General features: G+C 44.8%; 1 protein-coding gene and 1 long non-coding RNA gene across 2 annotated transcripts in view; one reads left to right on the top strand and one right to left on the bottom strand.

Moving 5' to 3' along the window:
• LOC308403400 (NACHT, LRR and PYD domains-containing protein 12-like) overlaps positions 1-24928 on the bottom strand; it is a 309314-nt gene that overhangs the window by 269239 nt on the left and 15147 nt on the right. The gene's annotated exons all lie outside the window — the stretch shown is intronic.
• On the top strand, positions 7202-16075 carry LOC308404029. The gene is made up of 2 exons (XR_013973049.1): positions 7202-7777; positions 8442-16075. It is a non-coding gene; the product is annotated as an uncharacterized lncRNA (long non-coding RNA).

The raw sequence follows: 24928 nt of genomic DNA, 5'->3' as shown, positions 1-24928 counted from the left end.
AGTACAGAAGTCTGGTGAGGAACTTTGTCGCATGGAGTCACACAAACCACCTGCAACTCAACACCTCAAAGACTAAGGAACTGGTTGTGGACTTCGGGAGGTCTAGAGCAGGTCCACTGCTGGTTCAGATAGAGGGGGAGGAGGTGGTCAACAAGTACAAGTACCTCGGGCTGTGGGTGGACAATAAACTGGACTGGTCATGCAACACAGAGCACCTGTATAAAAAAGCACAAAGCCGACTGTACTTCCTCAGGAGGCTGAGGTCTTTTAACATCTGCAGGAAGCTCCTGAGGATGTTTTACCAGTCGGTGGTTGCTGGAGTACTTTTCTATGCTGTGGTGTGCTGGGGGAGCAGCACAGCAAAGAAGGACTCATCCAGGCTGGAGAAACTGATCAGGAAGGCTAGCTCTGTGGTCGGCATGAAGCTGGACACTCTGGTGACAGTGGCAGAGAAAAGGACATTAAAGAAACTGATGGACATTATGGGCAATGCCAGGCATCCTCTGCACACGGCCATTAACAACCAGAAGAGTCTGTTCAGTGACAGGTTGCTTCTCCCAAAGACAAGAACTAACAGACTGAAAAACTCCTTTGTCCCACACGCCATCAAACTGTTTAACTCCTCTCTGGAGGGGAGAGGGGGGGAAACAGGAGGACAAAGGAGGGGGGAACAACTAAGCTGTAGTGCCTCTTCACCTCACTGTACAATACCTTTTGTGCAATACTTTTGTAAATAGTCAACAGTGCAATAGACCTCAATACTTGAAATGTGCAATTCACTTGTATTTTTATTTTTTATTCCTATTTATTCTATTTATCCCCTTCGTATATTTTATTTATATTGTCTCTGTATTTATATATATATGTGTGTGTGTGTGTGTGTGTATATATATATATATAATATTCTGTAACTCTGTAACTTCTGTCGGTGCTGTGCTTTTTTGGAAATCGAATTTCCCAGAGGAACCCACCCGAGGGATTAATAAAGTTCTATCTTATCTTATCTTATCTTATCTGATGTTCTTTCAGTGTTGCACTTTGTAGACGCTCCCGGAGCCTCGTACATTTCTCATAAAAACAGGACAAAGACTTGAAAAAGTCGTGTTTTTCCTTCCAGGAACCAGGCTTCACTTTTAAAGGTGAAGTGTGAAAGGAATGGACGTATTTGAAGTCCAACACCTTTTTCCAGTCACATTATTAAAGCAGACAAACTACAAGCTCATTTTCATTCCAACAAGTCATCTTCTGACCTGGACTAACAACACTGGTCTCTATGTGCAGCTGGCTGTGAGACCAGTGCTCAGGGAGCGTCTACAAAGTGCAACACTGAAAGAACATCACACACTCATTTGCTTCCAGCACTTTCACACAAACATCTACTGTCATTATTGTCACCAAACTCTGTGGATCCTTTATTGCAAATTCAAATGGGATCAAACGGTCAGACAAAAGAGGGTTATGAGGAAATATGATGAAATGTTGTGTATTAGCAGCAAGTTATTGAATCATTTTCCTCAGAAACCAAACAAAATGATTGACAAACATGTTTTTACAAACTCAGTGTTGGACTTGGATCAGCAGGATAAGCTGATGTTTAAAGGCATTTGAGTCTCGCTGTATGAGAGTCCAGTTATTACTCAATATTTATGGATGATGTTCTTTCAGTGTTGCACTTTGTAGACGCTCCCTGAGCCTCACAGCCAGCTGCACATGGACCAGCTGACATTACCCAGCATTAGAGGCGGGTGTAAAAAAATGGATTTTCCTATTTAAATGGTTTTAATTTGAATAAAGCGATGTTGATTCATTCAATCCTGAATCGATTTTTAATATAAATGTATTTTGCCAGAATCTCAGGTTAAAGCTCCCAAAAGTATTTCAATAACAACCAAACAGATAAAAAAGTAAATGAGAGCAGCTAAACACACAAAGATGGAAACACAGAGCGTGGATCGTTCACTCGACGGCACGTACACGGACACGTCGTCAGGGCTGAAAGTGGACAGCTCACAGATCCTGAAGCTGCAGGTTTCATCTGTCTCCAACCAAAACTGACTGAACCAGCAGCAGAAGAAGATCCAAACTACGCTTTACGTTTGATGAACATCATCATGAATTCTCTCGGACTTTGACCTTTACTTCCTGCACAGCTCTCTCTCTCTCTCTCAGTGTACTTCAAGAACAGTTTACCTTCAAAAATCTGTTTCCTGCATTATTCACTGCTTATTAAGCACCAGTCTGCTGTTGTGTTCACTGCTGTTGGCCTCCGAAACAAAGCCTCATTTCTGCTGTTCATTACTGAAGAAATTTAAACCTTTTAAAATGATGACAGATTACAAACTCTCAGCTGTGTCTGTCATCAAACCTCTGTAACTTTGCTTCCCTTCAGCAGCATCAGCTCATGTTCACATGTTGATTCATGGTTTGCTTCAGTTTTTGATGGACTGCAGAATATTTTGAAGGTTATCTGCTATAAAAAGCCAGAACAGGAAAATCTGCTTCATGTGTTTCTGTTTGATCCTCAGTGACTTTGACACAAAGGCCTCTGATGTGATGATCACTGATAGGTTCGTAGCTCAAACCTATTCGCTGGAACGTTCAAGACAATTCAACTACACAGCAAAAAGCATTGAGTTCTTTATGATTTTTGTATACGAGGGAGACCAACCGGACAAACGCCGTTCCTTCGCTTGACTCCAGTTGTTCTTGTCCGCTCCCTCGTAACACTAATCTTTCATTGAGGTCACATGAATACGCATAGGTTCATTAACATATGACATATACATACACACAAAGAGTACCTTGGCTGTGTGTTGTGTAAGTATATGTGTGTGTGTGTGGGGTCAGAGTGTGAACCTGTGAAGACTCCCCAAAGCTGGTTCCAGGAGTCTAGCGGTCCATCTAAACAAAAGGCTCTTATAGGGCTTTGGAGCGTGATGTCATGGGGGTGGGCGTGGAAAGGATTTTGGCCCGATCCGTGATTTTCGGGGTCAAAACAAAGCGCAAGCGAAACGGGAGCGAAGGCACACACAACAGCCACGGTTCGTATTTGCTGTGTGGTCGGCTGCAATGTTTGATCACATGACCGGCAAGAGAATAAGCTTGAAAAGGGTTTATCTTTTCATTCGTTCCCAACCTGGAAGCAACATGAGGCAGCTCGTGTGTCGATGTTACCAAACGAAGGCGTACAGCCTGGATAGCAGCTGTGAGACGAGCTGACGTGCAGTTCTCTTCCATCTCCAAATATCTGTTGGTGCTCCAGACATTTTCATTCCGGTAAGTTCTAAATATGTTCATATCTCTCTTTATAGCCTATTAGTTTGATTTTCGATGCGCTCTGAGCTCATAGCAAATTAGAACAAACATCCTACTGAGTGATTTTGCAGAACTACCTTCTATTTATAGAGTTGCTAATTATTTGGCATTATTGCAGCAAACCAGCCTATGAAATTGATGAAACATCGTGACTGGGTTCCAGCGCTACACAAGGGACCTGCTTCAAACATACCACCATGCCAATCAGATTACTACTTCCATGTGAGGGTGAAGAGGTGACCCTTCTGGATAAGATGGTGAAGGTTTGCTGCGTTTTGGTGAACAGTGTGGTAGTAAAACCAGGGAAAACTGAAACCTGCTCCTGTTAAATATTCTTAAGTCTTTTGCTGTATAAATAGCGGTATTTCTTTTTTTCAAAAGATACAGTAAATAAAGTAATGTTAGTAGTGGGTGATATCATGTAAACACTCATGATTTTGTGTAAACATTTTGTCATTTGTAAACTATAAATGACATGGATTCTACATTGGAACTGATGTGATGTTCTATAAGGTGGTTTTAATAAAATAAAAAAAAGAGGCAAAAATTAGTTTGTTTCTTTATTCAACATTTGAACAGTGGGACTCAGTCAGTAGATATTCAGTAAATGCAAATTATTTACACAGCAGTGCACTACAGGCATAAATCTAGACCCCTAGATAAAACATTATGGGTCATTCCCACAACCCACAGCTTCACTGTGTTCCAGCAAAGTATCCAATAGCAGTGACAACTCCTCCACAGTAGCAGGTGGGATTTTTCTGTTTTGAGGACGGCTCCTTTTACCTGTCAATACGGATGGTCTGTTTATGTTTTGATCAAGAGCCTTTTTTTGGGCAGCTGAGGAGGAGAAGTCTATCTTATGGCCAACCTCTGGCTGTATCTTGGTCATATTACCAGGCAACACCCAGTATGCAGGTTCATCTGTAACAGTCCTTGTGCCATAGATCAACACTGTTGCTTCTACTTTAAACAGAAGAGCAGCGACATGGCTGCAGGTCTCTGCGACTCCGGCCATACAGGTGCAGTGGGCGGCTTCAACCTTCCCTGTGATGCTCACAGTGACCCATGGCTGCAATGCTGGTTCATTCAGTCTTAGAGTGCAGGACCTGAAACACACACAGACAAAGTTCATTTAAAGACAAGGACTATGAGCCAAGGCCGACGTAAATGTGTTTTAATTACTTTATCATAAATGTAACAAAGTGTTTAGAAAGTTAGCACATACATGTCATTTTTCATTTCTTTATGTGTCCATCTATAGAACGCTGCATGTTATAGTGTAAATCTGCCTGTTCTCTGTCAGAAACCTGCCTGCAGAAAATGAACCTAAAGCATGTAATGCAAGGATGTCATCACTTTCAAGATGGAGAAAGCATAAAGTGACAATTATGAATCACTTAATATGATAAAGAGATTCTGTAGGTCATTAATCAATGTATAAAACTAAAATAAAAATTTTTAGTAACACAGGATACAAACATGGAAGCAAGATGTATAATTAGTACTATTTATAAGTGTCAAAAGAAAATTGTACATAGTGTGATCAGCTAAATGAAATGTGTTTTTTATTGATCACTAAGCAATCCACATGTCTACGTGACTTTTTACATGAACTCTTGTGTGATAAACTTATTTAGCATCTAACAGCTTCCTCTTTTCTAAGAACATACGGACTTAGAAAAGAGGAACCTCAGCTCTGAGTTCCCGGAATAACTTTGTTACCTTTGTACACACACAAGCTTGTATAAATAAAGAACACAGACAGTGACAGAGCGTGAGTCCGTGAGTGTCTCCTGCGAGTACGAGTGCTCCGTGACTGTCCTCGCGAGTAAAGACAACTGTAGTGTTTGTGTTTTCTAACTCAGGTGTCTCAGCTGAAGAATTGTGGGGTGATTCTTAGACATCCCCTGTCAATAAGAAATATGAATAAATCATTGCAATTTCTTTAACCATAAAGAATAACTAAATCCTTCAGGACAATGTCACATCAATGCACTGAACTCATTATGTTATCCCTCTAACAGCCTCCACATGTTCTCACTGTAATTTCCCCTCATGAATGAATTTATGCTGCACTAATGTGAATGTTTGCAGGGAAATCAAACGCATTTCACACGCAGTACTCGAGCTGACTTACCTTTGTTTGAATGATGACTTGTACGCGCTGACTCCACAGACAAGATACGAAAATATGTCAGGCTACGTCAATAGCGGTTAGTCTTCAGGGTTTCTACTCCACGGCCGTATTTCATCCGGGTCCACATTTCCAATGCACGCTATTTTCTGCAAGTACCGCCGCTTCGCCTCTGGACGCAATCGGTCTCTATACAGTCCGTTTTCTTTTCAGCTGCTTTTAAGCATCTTTGTTGTCGTCGTTCCAACGCAGTGTGTTTGTTTTGATTCATAGACCCCAAAAATGGCGCCGCGCTCCAACAATGCATTGCAGTGTGACATCAACTCCAAAGCCCTATACTTAACCAGATACAGAGTAGGTGTCCTCCTATACCATAAATCAGTAAGAGCAGTTATAACCTCTCTCCTAACCTTAAGTTGTGTGTGCCTGCCAGAGTGCTCTGGGAGGCACACAGAGTCTCCACAGCCTATTAAGGATCAAACCTCTACCAACATGACATTGATTATACAACTCTAAGCATATATGAGTAGATTTGTTGTCAGGGCTCTGTGTGCGGGGAGGCGGAGAGGAGGATCCAAATGCAGGACTCGGAAAATGGAATGCAACTCAAAAACCTCAGCTTTATTGCTGGCCAGAAAACAAAACATGAAGTGAGGACTGAACACTGAAACCAAAAACACACAGGCATAATCTGAGGGTACAACGCGACACTGGGCATGGGAAAACACAGGGCTTAAATACACAGGGTAGTAATGAGGAAATGGGCCACAGAAGGGAGACACAGCTGGGAGAGATCAGGGCTAACGAGACATGGGGAACAAAGCTGCACACACTAACATAAGACAAAGACTTTCACAATAAAACAGGAAACATGAATCACAACTCAGAGACATGGACTCAACACAGAGACAGAAAATGAAACATGGAACTGAACTATACATGAAACCACCATTCCTAAAACATGGATAATAGAAACATGAAACTCTAATAATAATAATAATAAACATCACAACAAGAGAATGAGAAACAATCCAAAACACCAAGATAACTGAAACACAAAGTACCAGAGAAACAAAGAATAATCCATGATGCAAAAGTGAACCAAAACATAATAAACTCAAAATACTGGGTCCAACGGACCCAGAACCGTGACATTTGTAAGTAGATTAGTAAGTAGATTTCTAAGCATGAATGACAATCAACAATACAAATCTAACAATCACACCTCTGATCAAGTCTCACAGTGTCAGCTTTGTTTTTATACATATGGATATGTGCTGATAAATGATCAGAATTATAATATTTCCCACTGTCTGCTGTGTGCCGTGACCTTTGACCTGCTAAAGAGAGTCAGCTGTGGATTATTCATTGTTGTGTCTGTGTCAATGGAAAATTGTACTTAGTAGTCAGTATAGTCTTTTAATGATATAAGTTTGCATATGGTAGAATACTGCATGTAATCATTAGTGTTTAGAAGTATATAGTTGGTGGCATATTGAAAGAATGTCTCATCCTAGGAGGTCTGTAACATTCCAGGGTGTTCTGGCGTTCACCCCCACATCCTGGGAGCATGGGGAGAGGTCGTACCTTGTCTTCATTGTTTTATGGTAGGATTAACGTAGCTACGTCTGTTCTAGTCTAAGTGCTTTTCTGTTTAGATGAACTGCTGGACTTCTTCACCGGTGGGGGGGGGGGTCTACCATCTTCCTGACCAAGGATGTTTGCCTTCATGTTATATGACCCTTTGATCAGCAGTACCACACACACACACACACACACACACACACACACACACACACACACACACACACACACACACACACACACACACAGTATTCTTTGTTTACATGTATACCTATGTAAGATGCTATATGTTAATGACCCTATGCATATTCATGTAACCACAATAAAAGGAGTGCTATGGGGAGCCTGGCTGAGAGTCTGACAGAGGTCAAGTGGTGGAACGACGCTTGGCTCCAGCCAGGTCTCCCTCATGCATGAGTAAACCAGAGAACTTTGGTGCCTTGAGTCTTGCTTTTTGCTGCGTAGCAGATTGTCCTTAACGTTCCAGCGAATAGGTTTATGCTACAGACCTATCATTAATTGGTCCTTCGAGAGCCGGATCCCTGGAGTCGACATTCACCGAGGGGAAAAGCGACACGCCGACAGACTGACGTCAGCCAGGACTTATAGAGGTCCTGCAGCAAAGTCCCGAGGCGTGAGAATTCGTCATCGGGCCGGTGGATTAGCCGTCTGTTTTTTCTCCTCGATGGATGACGAGTGACGGGATTCGGGACTGATGCTACTCGCAATAAGCAACACCAAGTAAGTTTAAAGAGCCCGACTCTATAACCGTGTGGTTGTGCAGTCTCCGCCATTTTGTGAGGCGTTGAGAAGTTCGCTACTGTGATAATAATAAGCAATTATATATATATATATATATTTTTTTTTTTTTTTTTTTAAATGACATCAGAAACAGCAGTATGCGACATTACGTGATGGCACAGCTTCAGTTCATCCTTTGTCATTTTTTTTTTTTTTTTTTTTAATAAATAGGACAGGGGGAATGAATGAGAGAAAGAGGGGGAGAGAAAGAAAGAAAACCAATGGGGAGAAGAGACGGTGAGAAGGGGGGGGAAGAGAGAGAAAAAAACAAAAAAAAAAAAACAAAAAAAAAAACTCCTGGGTCACCTGTATGGAGAAAAAAAAAACAAACAAAAAAAACAAACAGAGGAGACAGCAAACAACAAAGAGCAACATAATAATAGAGAAAACAAAGCACCATCACAATAAACTAGCTAGTCATAGATATCAATAGTTACTAAATAATAAACGATATTGTGCAGCACGCAAGATAGACAGCGCACAGTGTGCTTTGAGGCAGCAGCCAAGAAAGCTTTAGTCCGCGTCTGTGAATACCCATGTGTGCATACCTGTGTGGATCAGCATGCTTGCATTCCAAAGGTTTCTCCATGTAATGATCTGCTAGGGAGTGTGGGGGGGCCACAGCCCCGTCCTCCAGGGTGTGAAGCGGGTATGGAGGAGATCAAAACTCCAGACATCCAGAGGCCCCCAGAACACAAGAGACCATGGAAGACCAACAGAGGGGCAGCCGCGCCACTGTTCCAGTAAGAGCTGAGGAGAGTCCCAGATGAGGGTTCACTCAGCAGCCGCGGAGCAGAAGCCAGGGGGAGTTGCAGTGACGCGCCCGTGAGCTCCGCCGGCAGCCAGCTGTGCCTGAGTGACCGAGCCCCAGGCCGAGAGGCCGGGGGCACCCCACCTCCGAAGTGGCCCGAGCGAGACCCAGGCCCCAGGCCCCGACAAGCGGCCGCCAAGGAGTGAGCCGGTGTGTACCCGGACGCCCACCCCCAGACACAAAGAACCACCAACACACCGACACCTGAGGGAGTCTGCCACCGGCAGGGGAAGTGGTGGTGGGTGGAGATAGGCCTCCAAACCTTGGAGGGCCTGAGGTGTCCCCAGAGAGGTGGCGTCTGATACCCAACCTGACATATAGACACAGACATACAGGCACACACAGACACAAACATCCATTCCCACCCTCATGCTCTCATATGCACTCACTCCACACTCAACCAACGTGGAGACAGACATAAAGAGACGCTGTACACACAATCACACTCCCCAAGCGTACTCTACAAACCGGGTCTAGGTACCCTTGCCCCTGGAGGGGGGAATTGCACCCAGACCCAGGTGGTGTTACCCTTTTCCCTGCGGTGGGGAGAGGCAGACCACCCCGACTCCGCAGCAGCAGGGAGGCCCCACACCCCAGACCGCAGTCGGACGGCCAACTCCTCCTACTAGCCCTCCCGCTCCAGCAGACCGCAGAGAATGGGGGTGGGAGAAGACTCCAAACCTCCCTCCACCCGCTCATTGTAGTGTTGATGCATATGTGTTCTAAGGTGCAATTAAAACCCAGGAGGGCATGGAGCTACCTGCCAAGGAGCAGCAGGTAAGCGCATAGTCCCTCCTGCTAGCCCTCAATGACTAAGTGGGCAACGACGTCAGGGGTGAGGTATACACCCTGATGGTAATTTGGACTCCGTGATTGTGCCCACCCCCAAGATCCTATATGTATGTGTAATGAGAGTGTGAATAATGTGAATGTCTAAGTTGTGGGATAAAATTGAGGCAGAGGCAGCCAGAAGGGGACAGAGGGGGGGGTAGCCTCCTCTACACCCTGGTGACATACCCCCACTCCAAGGCCCTGCATGTGTGGGTGGTTGTGGAGGAGCGGGAAGAGGGAGGCAGCTGGAGATGGGGAGGGAAGGCCTATAGTTCAGTTCCATGTTTCATGGAACTGAACTATACAGTAAAGAAGTAAAACCAGTTCGCACGTTAACTGTGCAAGGCAAAAATGTTCAATTTCTGTGTGATTCAGGGGCAGATAAAACTGTTTTAAAAGATCATGTGTCAGGAGTCGATCCTTCAAATGGCACAATTTATGTGAAGTCTGCAAATGGTCAGTTTAATCAGCATAGAATCTCTAAACCAGTGTGGATTAGAGATCCTACCACAGGAGAGGCAGCTCAGGGTTCAGTTGTAATGTGCCCAACTTGTCCGGTGAACCTCTTGGGAAGAGATATGATGATGAAACTTGGAATTTCAATAATTCCGACATCCATTGGGATGATAGCTGCAGGAAAAGGTGAAACTGCTGAGACAATGGTTCATCAGGACAGTGGGGATTTGCATTATTACTGGACACTCGACCTGTCGGCCTCCAGACCTGATCAAATAAACTGTAAACTGTTAGCTGCAGCTGAGGAAATGTTGACAACTAGCCATAACATACAGCCACCAGAAGATTTGCATGTCACACTGAGATTTAAGACCATGCCTGGGCCTGATGCGGCCTACACAGATAAAGTGCTGAAATTAGGGCCACAGAGAATCACCATAAAAGCAATATATACTGATGGTGAAAACATGGCTGGATGTAGTGTGATCCTTTCTGAAGCTGTACAACAACTTTTTACAGGGCAAACACCACACATTTCACTGACAAAGAGTGGCACGGCTGAGTGGACAGACTTAGCATCTTTGGTGAGACAGGGGGAGAGTGTTGGAATGTGGCAGCAAGCTGGAGGGGGTTGGGAGACAGATGTGCAGCACAGCATCTTTCGTAAAAAGCTGGGATGGGTGACACATACTACACCACAAACACATTTAAAGGGGAGTGAGAATGACACAGCAGAATGATATGTTGTAGATGTCAAAGATCACCCGGAGCTTAAACAGGTCCCAGAGAAGCTCTGGTCTACTGGGAAGACTGATGTGGGGTTAATAACAACAGCGAGTCCAGTAGTAATAAAGCCCAAAACGTCTTTTAGGCCAAGAGTGAAACAATATCCCTTGAAGCCTGATGCAGTGGAAGGCATTAAACCAGTAATAGAGGATATGATTAAAGCAGGGATACTGGTTGAAGCTCCACAAGCAGTATGTAACACACCCATCTTCCCAGTTAGAAAGGCTGATTCACAGTCGTGGCGCATGATTCAAGATTTAAGAGCTGTAAATCAGGCAGTGGAGAGTATAGCTCCATGCGTCCCCGACCCCCACACCTTGTTAAATCAGCTTAAGCCAGACATGACACACTTCACCGTGGTAGATTTAAGTAATGCTTTCTTTTCCATACCAGTACATGAGAATTCACAAGGCTGGTTTGGTTTCACATATCAAGGCAAAAAATACACATACACCAGATTGCCGCAAGGTTTTTGTGATAGTCCTACAATTTTCACACAGAATATTACAAATTGTCTGTCTGATTTTGTGATTCCATCACATTCACAGATGTTGGTATATGTCGATGACATTTTAATTGCATCCAATTCAGAGAAGAACTGCAAAGACATATCATTGGCATTGCTGACTCACTTAGCTGAGACAGGTAACAAGGCCTCACTTTCCAAGCTACAGTGGGTAAAGACAGAAGTGAAATTTTTAGGACATCTGCTTAGTGCAGCAGGGAAGAGCATACACCCAGAGAGGAAAACAGCTATCTTGGCAGCACCTAGGCCAGTGACAAAGAAACACATGATGCAATTCCTAGGGTTGCTAAATTTCTGTCGATCGTGGATTCCCCATTACTCTGAAATTGCGCAGCCATTATTAGATATGATGTACAGTAAACCTCTGGCTATGTCAGAAAGTTTAAGTTGGACCCCTGAGGGGGAGCAAGCTCTGTGCATGCTGAAACAGATGCTGACAGGAGCATCGGTTCTAGGACTTCCAGATTATAATAAGCCTTTTGTTCAAACTGTTGATTGTAAAGGACATTTTATGACATCCATGTTAGCACAAAAATGTGGAGGTGGCATGAAGCCAGTAGCTTATTATTCTAAGAGGCTGGATCCTGTGGCTTGTGCCTTACCTCACTGTGTGCGATCTGTGTGTGCAGCCGCTGAAGCTGTAAAATGTTCTGGTGAAATTGTTTTGTTTCACCCTTTGACCCTGCTAGTTCCACATGAGGTTGATGTTTTATTGCTGCAGACTAAAATGACATTCTTGTCACCTGCAAGACACTTATCTCTCATGTCACTGTTGCTCTCCCAGCCACACATAACTATTAAGCGGTGTACAACTTTGAATCCCTCTACATTGTTACCCACAGAGGAGGAGGGTACACCACATGTGTGTAGTGAGCATGTGGAAACACAGTGTAAACCTAGAAGTGATTTAACGGACATACCACTCACTGAGGGCAAGGTTTGGTTTGTTGATGGTTCCAGTTTTAAAACAGCAGAGGGAAAGACTAAAACGGGCTTTGCTGTTGTGGATGATGTGCAGGTCATCCGTGCTGGACAGTTATCACATTCCATGTCTGCCCAAGCAGCTGAGATAGTGGCTCTGACGGAAGCCTGCAAAGCAGCTGCAGGGCAGGCAGTGACTATATATACAGACAGTCAGTATGCATATGCTACACTTCATTTCTTTGCCGCTCAGTGGTCAAGACGAGGCATGACAACATCAACAGGGAAACCGGTGGAGCATGCGACACTTTTACAGGACTTGTTGAAAGCAGTCTTACTGCCTAGTAAAGTTGCAGTTTGCAAATGTGCAGCACACACATGTGGCACTGACCCCATTGTACTAGGAAACGCCTTTGCAGATAAAATTGCAAAGGAAGCGGCCCTTGGAACACATGGGGTTCATATTCTGGCGTCTCAGGAGCAAACTATGCCCATCACACATGATGTGTTAGCAGACATGCAGTCGCACTCACCTCCAGCTGAGAAGCAGCTGTGGCTCACTAAAGGAGCAAGCCTGCGAGGTGATGTCTACTATCTTTGTGATAAACCTATATTGCCTAAAAACTTATATAGGACTGCTGCAATTTTGAGCCATGGGCTCTGCCACATCTCGACAGCTGGAATGATAGCAGCAGTCGAACGGCAGTTTTTCACACTGGGATTCAATGCTTATTCAAAACATTTTTGTAAAGCATGTTTAATATGTTGTAAACATAATGCTCAGGGGAACCTCAGACCAAAAAGAGGAAGGTTTCCCAGACCCAGCTACCCATTTGAAGTAATCCATATGGATTTCATTGAGTTGTCTAACTGTAACACCTACAGGTACTGCCTGGTAATTGTGTGCCCGTTCTCAAAGTGGGTAGAAGTTGTCCCCACTAAGAAAGCAGATGCTATTTCAGTGGCTAAAGTGATATGCAAAACTGTGATCCCAGAGCATGGGATCCCCCAGACTATTTATAGTGACAATGGTCCTCATTTTGTGAATGAAGTAATTGAGAAAATGTCACAACATCTGGGGATAATGCTGAAAAACCACTGCTCATACCACCCACAAAGTGCAGGGCTGGTTGAAAGGACTAATGGCACAGTAAAGCTGAGACTCAGGAAAACAATGGAGGAAACAGGCAGAACATGGGTAGACTGCATTGAGCTAGTGAAAATGTATATGAGAATCACGCCAACTGATAATGGCCTAACGCCTTTTGAAATAATATATGGCAGGCCATTTAGAGTTCCAGTGTTCTGTAATGATAATGATAAAGCAGAAGAAGAAAACACACTAGCAGACTGGATGATTAAAATGCTGAAAAGCAAAGAAGTCATGAGTGCAAATAATCTGCCAGATGATTCTGTTTCTGTACAGGAAGAACGTCTGAAGCCAGGGGACTGGGTACTGATAAAGGTCATAAAGAGGAAGTGCTGGTCGAAGCCACGGTGGGACGGACCATACCAGGCTCTGCTGACAACACCAACAGCTGTGAAGATTGCAGAACGACCCACCTGGATACACCAAAGCCACTGCAAAAAGGTGACACACATCCAGGCCAGCTCGGAGTAAGTGGCAGGAAGACCGGGTACAAAGGGGGGGGAAAGCCTCTAGGGCCCCTCGTCTCAATCTGGTGAAGAAACCAACTGAGCCACAGGTACTCATCAAAATGGCTGGTAAAGTGTTGTCTACCCTGCTGGGTGTAATGGCTTTGATGTCATCATGGTCAGCCGTGGAGACCCTGTATGTCCAAGGAAACCACACCAATACCCTCATGGCTATTCTACAAACTTTTGGTGGCAGTTTATGAATACAACTGCTCACTTGAACAATAGGACGGACTGCTATGTGTGTGCTCATATGCCGTTATCCGCATATACATCTGGACTGTGGCCGTACAGCATACCAGAGGACAGGAGTTGGTGTCTGTTGGGCTTAGCAACTCTTCCTGGCGACAGAGTCCTCTGCTCCCAGGCCAATTACAGTACACCTCTGAACATCACCTGGAGTAAGTCGCCACTTCTACACGTGAATTGTTCTGGGCAAACTGACTTATTGGCCTGGCCTCAAGTGTCAGACCCACTGCCAGACATAATATTGCTGAACAAGCTGAATACAGCCCAATTGCCGTTGTGTGTGATGAACAATGGATCACTGTCAGTGGGGGAGTTGCCGCTTCGCTTATGTGGATACATATACACCTACTGCCCTCCAGAGAATGAGAGCAGGTGCATGAAATGCTTGACTAGTGTGAAGTGCGCTGAGAACTTGACAGCAAGGAGGACTGAATGCAAGTTCAACCTGGCTTACAGAATACCAGTAAAAGCAAAAGGTCAGAAGTGGACAGGCTGTGCAAGGACGGTGCCAAGCAGTAAAGGAACAAGAGTTTTGGCTGATTGGTGTTTCCTGTGTGGACATAAAGCCTATCTATCACTCCCTGAGGGATGGGGAGGATTGTGTGCCGTGGTGAAGTTATCGGATCATGTCTTCTTCATGGACAGAGTTGAACATCACCCTAGCAACCGAAAGAAGCGTGAGGTGAATATAGCCTCACCTAACTCTTTTGGAGTGACAGTAGACACTGGAGTGCCACGAGAATTCCACATTTGGAGTGGAGGAGCTAAATTCTTCCAAAGTTTGATCCCAAACATCGGAGTGCGGGATCATGTGGAGATCAACCGATATGCCTTACTGCGACACATTAATCTCACTAAGACTCTGGGAACAGCCTTAGCGGAGGAGCAACAGGCCATCAGAACGATGGTACTGCAGAACAGCCTGACCCTAGACTTGATAACAGCATCACAAGGAGGAGTGTGTAAGCTGATTGGAGAGACATGTTGTACGTTTATTCCGGATGGATATACGACTGGAGGAGACATCTGTGAAGCACTGTAGAACTTAACTGCTCTGCAGAAATATGTGGCGGACCACACATCAGGAGGAGACGCGTCACAAGACTGGATAGCCTGGTTGACATCTGGACCATGGTGGAATATGTTCTTAAAGTTTTTGACTCCCATTCTTACATTATTGGCGTTGCTTTGTTTGTTTACAGGTTGCATCTTGCCATGTGTAAGATCGATGGTGAATAAAATGATTGCTAACACCTTTACCAATTTCATACTGTTGCAGCAGAGTGACATGGATGCTAAGGCTAATATGTGTGTATGAAATGAAGCCTGCACTGAAAATGTTGACAAGTGGTGTAGAGCTGAAGATATATATACGCTGTATAGCCTTAAAAAATGACAATACAGGGTGGTGATGTTGGGTTTAGATTTTATTATTGTCATTTGTATTAGGAAATATTTAACCATATATTCTTAGAGGTGTATAATCAATTGTGTAGGGATAGGTTGTGTGATCTTTAACAGGCTGCAAAGGCTTGGTGTGTATTCCACACTAGAATGCACACCTACATCCTGGGAGCATGGGGAGAGGTAGTACCTGTTTTATGGTAGGATTAACGTAGCTACGTCTGTTCTAGTCTAAGTGCTTTTCTGTTTAGATGAACTGCTGGACTTCTTCACCGGTGGGGGGGGGGGTCTACCATCTTCCTGACCAAGGATGTTTGCCTTCATGTTATATGACCCTTTGATCAGCAGTACCACACTGCTGCGTAGCAGATTGTCCTTAACGTTCCAGCGAATAGGTTTATGCTACAAACCTATCAATGAACTGCTGGACTTCGAGACCAGCAGGATTTGGGAAGTCATTTATGGGGTCACACTCTGACACCACACACACACACACACACACACACACACATACACACACACACACACACACACACACACACACACACACACACACACACACACACACACACACACACACACACACACACACACACACCTCCACATTCCAATGTAAGGAACAAATGCTCACTGAAGCATAAAAATAAAGACCAGGGCAGTCCTCAGTGCGAGTCTCAGTTCTGGAGGCTGCCCTTGCTAGCAAGAAGTTCTGTGTGTTTCTCTTCTCTGAGTCTCTACTGAAGAAGTGTTTTAGAGTATATCTCTTAACAGTCTGATACTTAGAACTGTGAGGAAGAACACTACACAGTTAATCAGGGTCCCCTCTCTCTGAATCAGAAAAGGTGGGCAGGCCGCGTGTGGGCCGCGGGCCATACGTTGAGTCTCACTGTTTGAAATGTGAACATTGTTCTGCTGCAGTCAATGGACTAAACCAGAGAAGAAGAAAACAGACTTTACCATGAAGATCCTCAGTGTGGATCAGTATAATATCAGCCTGATGTCTGCAGTTTAGTGTCAGCACAACTTTCACATCATATTCATCTCAGCACAACTAAAACATGCTGACTGACCTCAGAGTTTCAAGTCCACATCCTGGACTCTCCAGGAAACCACACAGATGCTTCACTCCTGAATCCTGCAGCTTGTACTTGGAGCTCAGGTCCAGCTCTCTCAGATGGGAGGGGTTGGACTTCAGGGCTGCTGCCAGATAATCACAGCTGATCTCTGACAAATCACAGCCCCCCAATCTGTATAAAGAATGAAAGATGTAAGTTTATTAGACAAAGTGTGAGCTTGAAATCATTCAGTGTTTCATCATCTGTTCAGAGCTGAAGAAGGTTCAGAATGTAGAAGTTTAGAAAATGGAAACTCCAAACAGCTGAAGTCAACAGGAAGCAGCTTCAAACAAACACAACAAGAGAAAAAACTCTGAATGTTTCACATTAAAGTCGTACATTTATCATAAAAACAGGACAAAGACTTGAAAAAGTCGTGTTTTTCCTTCCAGGAACCACAAGGCTTCACTTTTAAAGTTGAAGTGTGAAAGAAATGGACATATTTGAAGTCCAACACCTTTTTCCAGTCACATTATTAAAGCAGACAAACTACAAGCTCATTTTCATTCCAACAAGTCATCTTCTGACCTGGACTAACAACACTGGTCTCTATGTGCAGCTGGCTGTGAGACCAGTGCTCAGGGAGTGTCTACAAAGTGCAACACTGAAAGAATATCACACACTAATGTCTTCTCAGTCATCCAGGTCATCGTAGTCTAAGGAGCTTGGAAAGAAAAGTGTCTGGACTTCTTTAAGTTGCTTGAAGGTGTTTCACCTTTCATCTGAGAAGCTTCTTCAGTTCTAAGGTCAAATGTTGGAGAGTCCCAGATTTAAACCCAGTGGGAGTTTCCCCCCAAAGAGGGACAAAAAAAACCCCTGATGATCCTCTACCTAATCACATGAGCCGAGGTGTGAAAATGGGTGTGGGTCACAATCAGCCAGGGTTTCGGGTGAGCTCATTGTGAAACCTGGCCCCACTATATCATGTGATTTCCTGAGGTCAGATGGCCCAGGATGTGAGTGGGCGTTAAGGCATCTGGGAAGGATCTCAAAACTGGATTATAGATGGCAGACAGTTGGTGTCGTATACCACCGCCTCTGTTCAAGATGGTCGCTCACAGTGGACGTAAATGGCTTCTTTCACTCCTCATCAAACCATCTGTTCTCTCTGCCCAAAATGTGAACATTGGCATCCTCGAAAGAGTGACCTTTGACCTTAAGATGCAGATGGACTGCTGAGTCTTGTCCCGTGGAGGTGGCTCTTCTATGTTGTGCCATGCGCTTTTGAGGTGGCTGTTTGGTCTCTCCAATGTAGAGGTCTGGGCATTCCTCGCTGCACTGTACAGCATACACCACGTTGTTAACCACTCCTTAGATCACTCACTAATTTGCTTCCATCATTCAACTTGAAAAGGAAATAGATACGGCCCCCCTTCAAAGTAAAAGCTGCTCTTTTTGAACACAGTATCAAAGAAAGTCTACAGTATAACATAGAAAAGACAGAGCAAAGTTTTGTTTGTTTTTAAATTGTGAAGAAATGAAACTACACTAAGCTCAATTATGTGACAGACATTTCATCCCATGTCAGTTTGGCCTCATCCTGGGCCGGATTATCCAGCACACACTCTGACCACAGGCCCAGGGACCACGCAGAGCTGGGCTCCATCCAAGAGACAGGAAACAAACCAACACAATAATAAAAAGCACCATGTGATCTTCTTACATCTTCAAGACAAACATAGTAAAAACATGAGCACATTTGTTTCCTGATAAAATGATGTGACAGGTAGAACAGAGTAAAGTGGTGGTGTTACAGCCTTTCTCCCCTCTGCTGCCGAGGCTGTTAGTCTCTCCCAAACTCAGCTACAGGACTTCCAAATGAATGAAAGCAGCAGAAGTGGCTTCACAAATGAAAGAAGAAGAGGAGAAGAAGAGGAGAGGGAGGCCACCCTGACCACCAATCCAGTTGAAAACATCACACTTCCATTAAAGTTGGTGAGAAAATGTTGAGCAGGATGAGCTGCTGGCTACTCTAGACCCCATTCCTACAAAAATTCTCAAAGAAGTCCTGCCATTAATTAATTCTTCGATCTTAAGTATGATCAACCTATCTCTAATAATCAGCTATGTACCACAGGCCTTCAAGCTGGCTGTAGTTAAACCTTTACTCAAAAAGCATCTCTAGACCCAGCAGTCTTAGCTAATTATAGGCCAATCTCCAACCTTCCTTTCATATCAAACATCCTTGAAAGAGTAGTTGTCAAACAGCTAACAGATCATCTACAGAGGAACTTATTTGAATAGTTTCAGTCAGGTTTCAGAGCTCATCACAGCACAGAAACAGCTTTAGTGAAGGTTACAAATGATCTTCTTATGACCTCTGACAGTGGACTCATCTCTGTGCTTGTCCTTCTAGACCTTAGTGCAGCATTCGATACTGTTGACCATAATATCCTATTAGAGCGATTAGAACATGCTGTAGGTATTACACTGTAGGTATTACAGGTACTGCGCTGCAGTGGTTTGTATCATATCTATCTCCAATTTGTACATGTAAATGGAGAGTCCTCTTCACACACTGAGGTTAATTATGGAGTTCCACAGGGTTCAGTGCTAGGAACAATTCTGTTTACATTATACATGCTTCCCTTAGGCAGCATCATTAGAAGACTGTGGTGGGGCGTGGTTTGCGGTGCCGTGCGGACGCACCTGCACGGCATCCGCAATCACGCCCGCCGTGTTAAAACACGGGGACTCAGGGGTTGGTGTGTGTGTGGTGTGATGTGAATTGAATAAAGTTGGCTCTGAACGTTGCTCCGTGGTCCCGCCGTGCCTTATTCACGCCACAAAGACATAGCATAAATTTTCACTGCTATGCAGATGACACCCAGCTCTATCTGTCCATGAAGCCAGATAACACACACCAATTAGTTAAACTGCAGGAATGTCTCAAAGACATAAAGACCTGGATGGCCGCTAACGTTCTGCTTCTTAATTCAGATCAAACTGAGGTTATTGTACTCAGGACATGTCCTTCAACGCACATATTAAACTAATATGTAAGACTGCTTTCTTCCATTTGCGCAACATCTCTAAAGTTAGAAATATCCTGTCTCAGAGTGACACTGAAAAACTAGTTCATGCATTTATTACTTCCAGGCTGGATGACTGTAATTCATTATTATCAGGATGTCCTAAAAACTCCCTGAAAAGCCTTCAGCTAATCCAAAATGCTGCAGCAAGAGTCCTGACAGGGACTAGAAAGAGAGAGCATATTTCTCCTGTTTTGGCTTCCCTTCATTGGCTTCCCGTTAAATCCAGAATTGAATTCAAAATCCTGCTCCTCACATACAAGGTCTTAAATAATCAGGCCCCATCTTATCTTAATGACCTTGTAGTACCATATCACCCTATTAGAGCACTTCGCTCTCGCTCTGCAGGCCTACTTGTTGTTCCCAGAGTATTTAAAAGTAGAATGGGAGGGAGAGCCTTCAGTTTTCAGGCCCCTCTTCTGTGGAACCAGCTTCCAGTTTGGATTCAGGAGGCAGACACTATCTCTACTTTCAAGATTAGGCTTCAAACTTTCCTTTTTGCTAAAGCTTATAGTTAGGGCTGGACCAGGTGACCCTGGATCCTCCCTTAGTTATGCTGCAATAGACATAGGCTGCTGGGGGATTCCCGTGATAGAATAGAATAGAATAGAATTCAACTTTATTGTCATTGCACATGCACAGGTACAGGGCAACGAAATGCAGTTTGCATCCATCCAGAAGTGCTTTAGTAATATAGATATATTACAATATATATTAGCAATAGTAGAGATATGTAAGTCCATCCATCCATCCATCCATCCATTCGCTTCCGCTTATCCTTTTCAGGGTCGCGGGGGGCGCTGGAGCCTATCCCAGCTGTCATAGGGCTAAAGACGGGGTACACCCTGGACAGGTCGCCAGTCTGTCGCAGGGCTAACACATAGGGTCAGACAAGACTAGATATGTAAGTATATTACAGAAATGGGTCTATTATGGTATGTTATAATGTACACGGTATGAAGTATGTTGTGAATATTCTATAACTAAGTATGTATAGGCTGTAGTGAGTACAAGCTATGTACAGGCTATGAACAGGATATAAATATGAAAAACTATACAGAATATGAAATAAATAACTTTACAGAAATCTGAGATATACAGCTATACAGAAATGGGAACTATGCAAGTTGTAAACAGTTGTAGGATTAAAGATTATTGAATGTACAGAATGATTATTTACACAGAGCTATACAGTAGTGCAGTTAAGATAAGTAAGGGTGTAGATAGTTTCTACAGAGGCTATATAAAGTGCTAGTGGTTGTGAGTGGTGGTTCAGTCCATGTTATTATTGTGTGTTTGAGGGTACAGTTGTCCATTGTGGGGGTGTGTATGTTCAGTCCATGAGTTAACGTGGGTCAGATGTCAGGAGGCAGAGTTCAGGAGTCTGACAGCTGTGGGGAAGAAGCTGTTCCGGTACCTGGTGGTCTTAGTCCGGAGGCTCCTGTAGCGCCTCCCAGAGGGCAGGAGGGTGAAGAGTCCATGTGATGGGTGACTGGGGTCTTTGATGATTTTCCCAGCCCTTTTCAGACACCGCTTCCTGTAGATGTCCTTTATGGCAGGAAGTGGTGCTCCGGCGATGCGCTGGGCAGTTTTCACGACCCTCTGCAACGCCTTCCGGTCCGAGGCAGAGCAGTTCCTGTACCAGACTGTTATACAGTTGGTCAGGATGCTCTCGATGGTGCAACGATAGAAGTTCACCAGGATGTCTGAGGACAGGTGGTTCTTCCTCAGAGTCCTCAAGAAGAAGAGGCGCTGGTGAGCCTTCTTGACCAGCTTGGAGCAGTTGGTCATCCAGGTGAGATCCTCGGAGATGTGGACTCCCAGGAACTTGAAGCTGCTCACACGCTCCACAGCCGTCCCCTTAATGTGGATGGGTGGATGTGGATCAGCATTCCTCCTGTAGTCCACGATGAGCTCCTTGGTCTTCTCGGTGTTAAGCAGCAGGTTGTTTGTGTCGCACCACTCAGCCAGACAATCCAACTCCTCCCTGTAGGCGGCCTCATCGTTGTCACTGATGAGGCCAATCACCGTGGTGTCATCTGCAAACTTAATGATGGTGTTGGAACCATCAGCAGGTCTGCAGTCGTGGGTGAAGAGGGAGTAGAGGAAAGGGCTCATCACACAGCCTTGTGGTACACCGGTGTTCATTGTGATGGTAGATGAGCAGTGGTTATCCAGCCGGACATGTTGGGGGGGGTTGGTCAGGAAGTCCAGTAACCATTTGCAGATGAGGGAACTGATGCCCAGGTCTGTCAGTTTCCTGATGAGTTGTGAGGGGTGGATTGTATTGAATGCTGAACTGAAGTCTATAAACAGCATTCTGGCGTAGGTGTTGTTGTTGTCCAGGTGTGAGAGGACAGAGTGCAGTGCGATGGAGACTGCATCCTCTGTGCTCCTGTTCTGGCGGTATGCGGATTGGTGGGGGTCCAGGGTGGGGGGGGGAGACAGGATTTGAAGTGTGCTAGGACCAGCTGCTCTAAGCACTTAGTGATGATGGGGGTGAGTGCTACTGGGCGGTAGTCATTGAGGCAAGATGGGTTGGAGTTTTTGGGTATCGGGACAATGGAGGTGGATTTGAAGCAGGCCGGTACCACAGCGTGGGCCAAGGACAGATTGAATATGTCTGTCAGCACTCCTGCAAGCTCCCCAGAACACGCTTTGAGAACACGCCCGGGGATGCCATCAGGACCTGCAGCCTTGTGGACATTGATCCTGCTCAGCACCGCTCCTACATTGGTGGGGGAGAGAGTCAGAGGTTGGTGGTCTGGCGTCATGTCTGCTTTGGTTGTTGTTGTTGCTCAAAACGAGCATAAAAGTTTTTGAGCTCATTGAGGAAGGAGACATCAGAGGATGCGGGGGAGGGTTTGGTGGTCCTGTAGTCTGTAATGGTCTGGAGTCCTTGCCACATGCGTCGGGGGTTGGAGTTGGAGAAGTGTTCTTCTACCTTCTTTTTGTAATGGTGTTTGGCTTTTTTGATGCCCTTCTTTAGATTAGCCCTGGCTGTGCTGTAGGCGTGTGCATCTCCTGACCTAAAGGCGGTGTTGCGGGCCTTCAGGAGGGCCTTCAGGAGGAGACGAACATCCCGGTTCATCCAAGGCTTCTGGTTGGGGTACATGGTGATCCATTTCTGGGTGGTGACACTGTCTGTGGTTTCAGAGATGTAATCCAGTACAGATGAGGCGTACTGGCCCAGGTCTGTGTGGGTGAACATATTCCAGTCTGTGTTTTTAAATCTGTCCTGGAGCACTGCCTCTGTCCCCTCTGGCCACACTTTAATTGTCCTCACAGCAGGTTTCACACGTTGGATGAGTGGTGAATACCTAGGTGTGAGGAACAGGGAGAGATGGTCCGATTGTCCAATGTGGGGGAGGGGTGTGGCTTTGTAGGCTCCAGCCAGGTTGGAATACACATGGTCTAAAGTCTTGTCTCCTCTGGTGTGGCAGGAGACATGTTGGTGGAATCTGGGGAGGACTGTCTTTAAGTTGGTGTGGTTGAAGTCGCCAGCAACAATAAAAGCAGCCTCGGGGTGTTTATTCTGGTGTTTGTTAACGGCTGCATTAAGTTCTTTCATGGCCAATCTAGCATTAGCGTCGGGGGGGATATACACGGCAGTGAGTATGATTGAAGTGAGTTCTCTGGGGAGATAATAAGGTCTACATTTGACCATTAAAAACTCTGCATTAGGTGAGCAGTGACTCTCAGTAGTAGTGGAGTTCATGCACCAAGCATTGTTAATATAAATGCACAAACCTCCACCTCTGGTCTTGCCGGAGTCATCTGCTAGCCTGTCAGCTCGGTGTGTGTGGCGTCCTGCTAACTCGATAGCATTGTCCGGGCAGCTGTTGTTCAACCATGTTTCGGTGAAAAACATGACATTTGAGTCCATAATCCGTCTGTTGTTAGTGATGGAGAGCCGTATCTCATCCATTTTGTTTGCCAGAGAACGGACATTGGCGAGGAAAATACTGGGTAAAGGCAGCCGGTGTGGTGTTAGCTTTAGCTTAGCCCGTAGCCCTCCGCGCCTACCTCGCCTTTGTTTACGATCTCGGCGCTGTCTGCGTGCACTTCCGCCCGGCCGGGGAGAGTGGGCAGCCTCCTGTGTTCTGGAGATCTCTGGGATGAGTCGGAGATCGGCGATAAAACTGTTGGAGTTGTGAGTCCAGATGTCCAGAAGCTCTTGTCTGCTGTAGGTCAGCAACGCACAGCAATTCTGGACGAATAATCCGGTTAAAAGTAGATAAAAAACCGCTAAATAGCAGATTCTGGAGAGACACTGAGCCTCGCGTTGTTCACGCGCCGCCATCTTGGAATGCACTGGGTGTTTCTTCTTCACTCACTATGTGTTAATAGACCTCTCTGCATTAAATCATACTTGTTATTAACCTCTGTCTCTCTTCCACAGCATGTCTTTATCCTCTCTTCCTGCTCCCACCCCAACTGTCGCCAAAGTGCTTGCTCATAGGGAGTCATATGATTTTTGGGCTTTTCTCTGTACCTATGAAGCGCCTTGACTTTTGTTGTGATTTGGCGCTATATAAATAAAATTGAATTGAATTGAATTGAATTGAATTAATCTGGAGGCTGTAGCAGCAGCTCACAATCACAGTGGATTTCGAAAAAGCGCTGGCTGCTTCATTTCACATCTCATATCAGAAACTTTTGTGAAGCTGTACTGTGATGCTTCATTTCCATATTCCAGTGAAGCCTCCATAATGATTTCAGCTGTTCTGTACACACACTGGCTCTATCCCAATTCACCGTCTGAATGCTTGAAGTACGCGCACTACGCGTACTACGTACGGTGCGTACTATAAGTACGAGAAGTGCGGAAGTGAGAGGCTTCTGTAATGGGACGGTCTAGCCTTCGTTGCACTGTTCAATTGCCTAGCAACCATGATACTAACCGCGAGAAACGTTTCATAAAGCATTGTTTGACAGAAATGAAGGAGAAAAATGTTTTGTTGGTCATTCATTTTTGTCATGACATCACTTTGATTAGTTGAGTATCTGTGGCTGTCAATAGAAAATTGTACTTAGTAATCAGTATAATCTTTTAATAATATAAGTTTACATAGGGTAGTAATAGGATGTGTGATCCTTAATAGTCTGCAAAGGCTTTATGTGCATTCCAGAGTGCTCTGGCATTCACAACCACATCCTGGGAGCATGGGAGAGGTCGTACCTTCTGTTATTGTTTTATGGTAGGAAAAACGTAGCTATGTCAGTTTTAGTCTAAGTGCCTTTTTTACATATAGATGAAGTGTTGGATTTTCCAGACCAGCAGGTTTAGGGAAGTCGTTTATG

The sequence above is a fragment of the Rhamphochromis sp. 'chilingali' genome, assembly GCF_963969265.1.
Source record: "Rhamphochromis sp. 'chilingali' genome assembly, chromosome: 1".
Taxonomy (NCBI): Eukaryota; Metazoa; Chordata; class Actinopteri; order Cichliformes; family Cichlidae; genus Rhamphochromis; species Rhamphochromis sp. 'chilingali'.
Note: the sequence above shows the minus strand (reverse complement) of the source record. Positions and strands in the feature narration are given on the sequence as shown.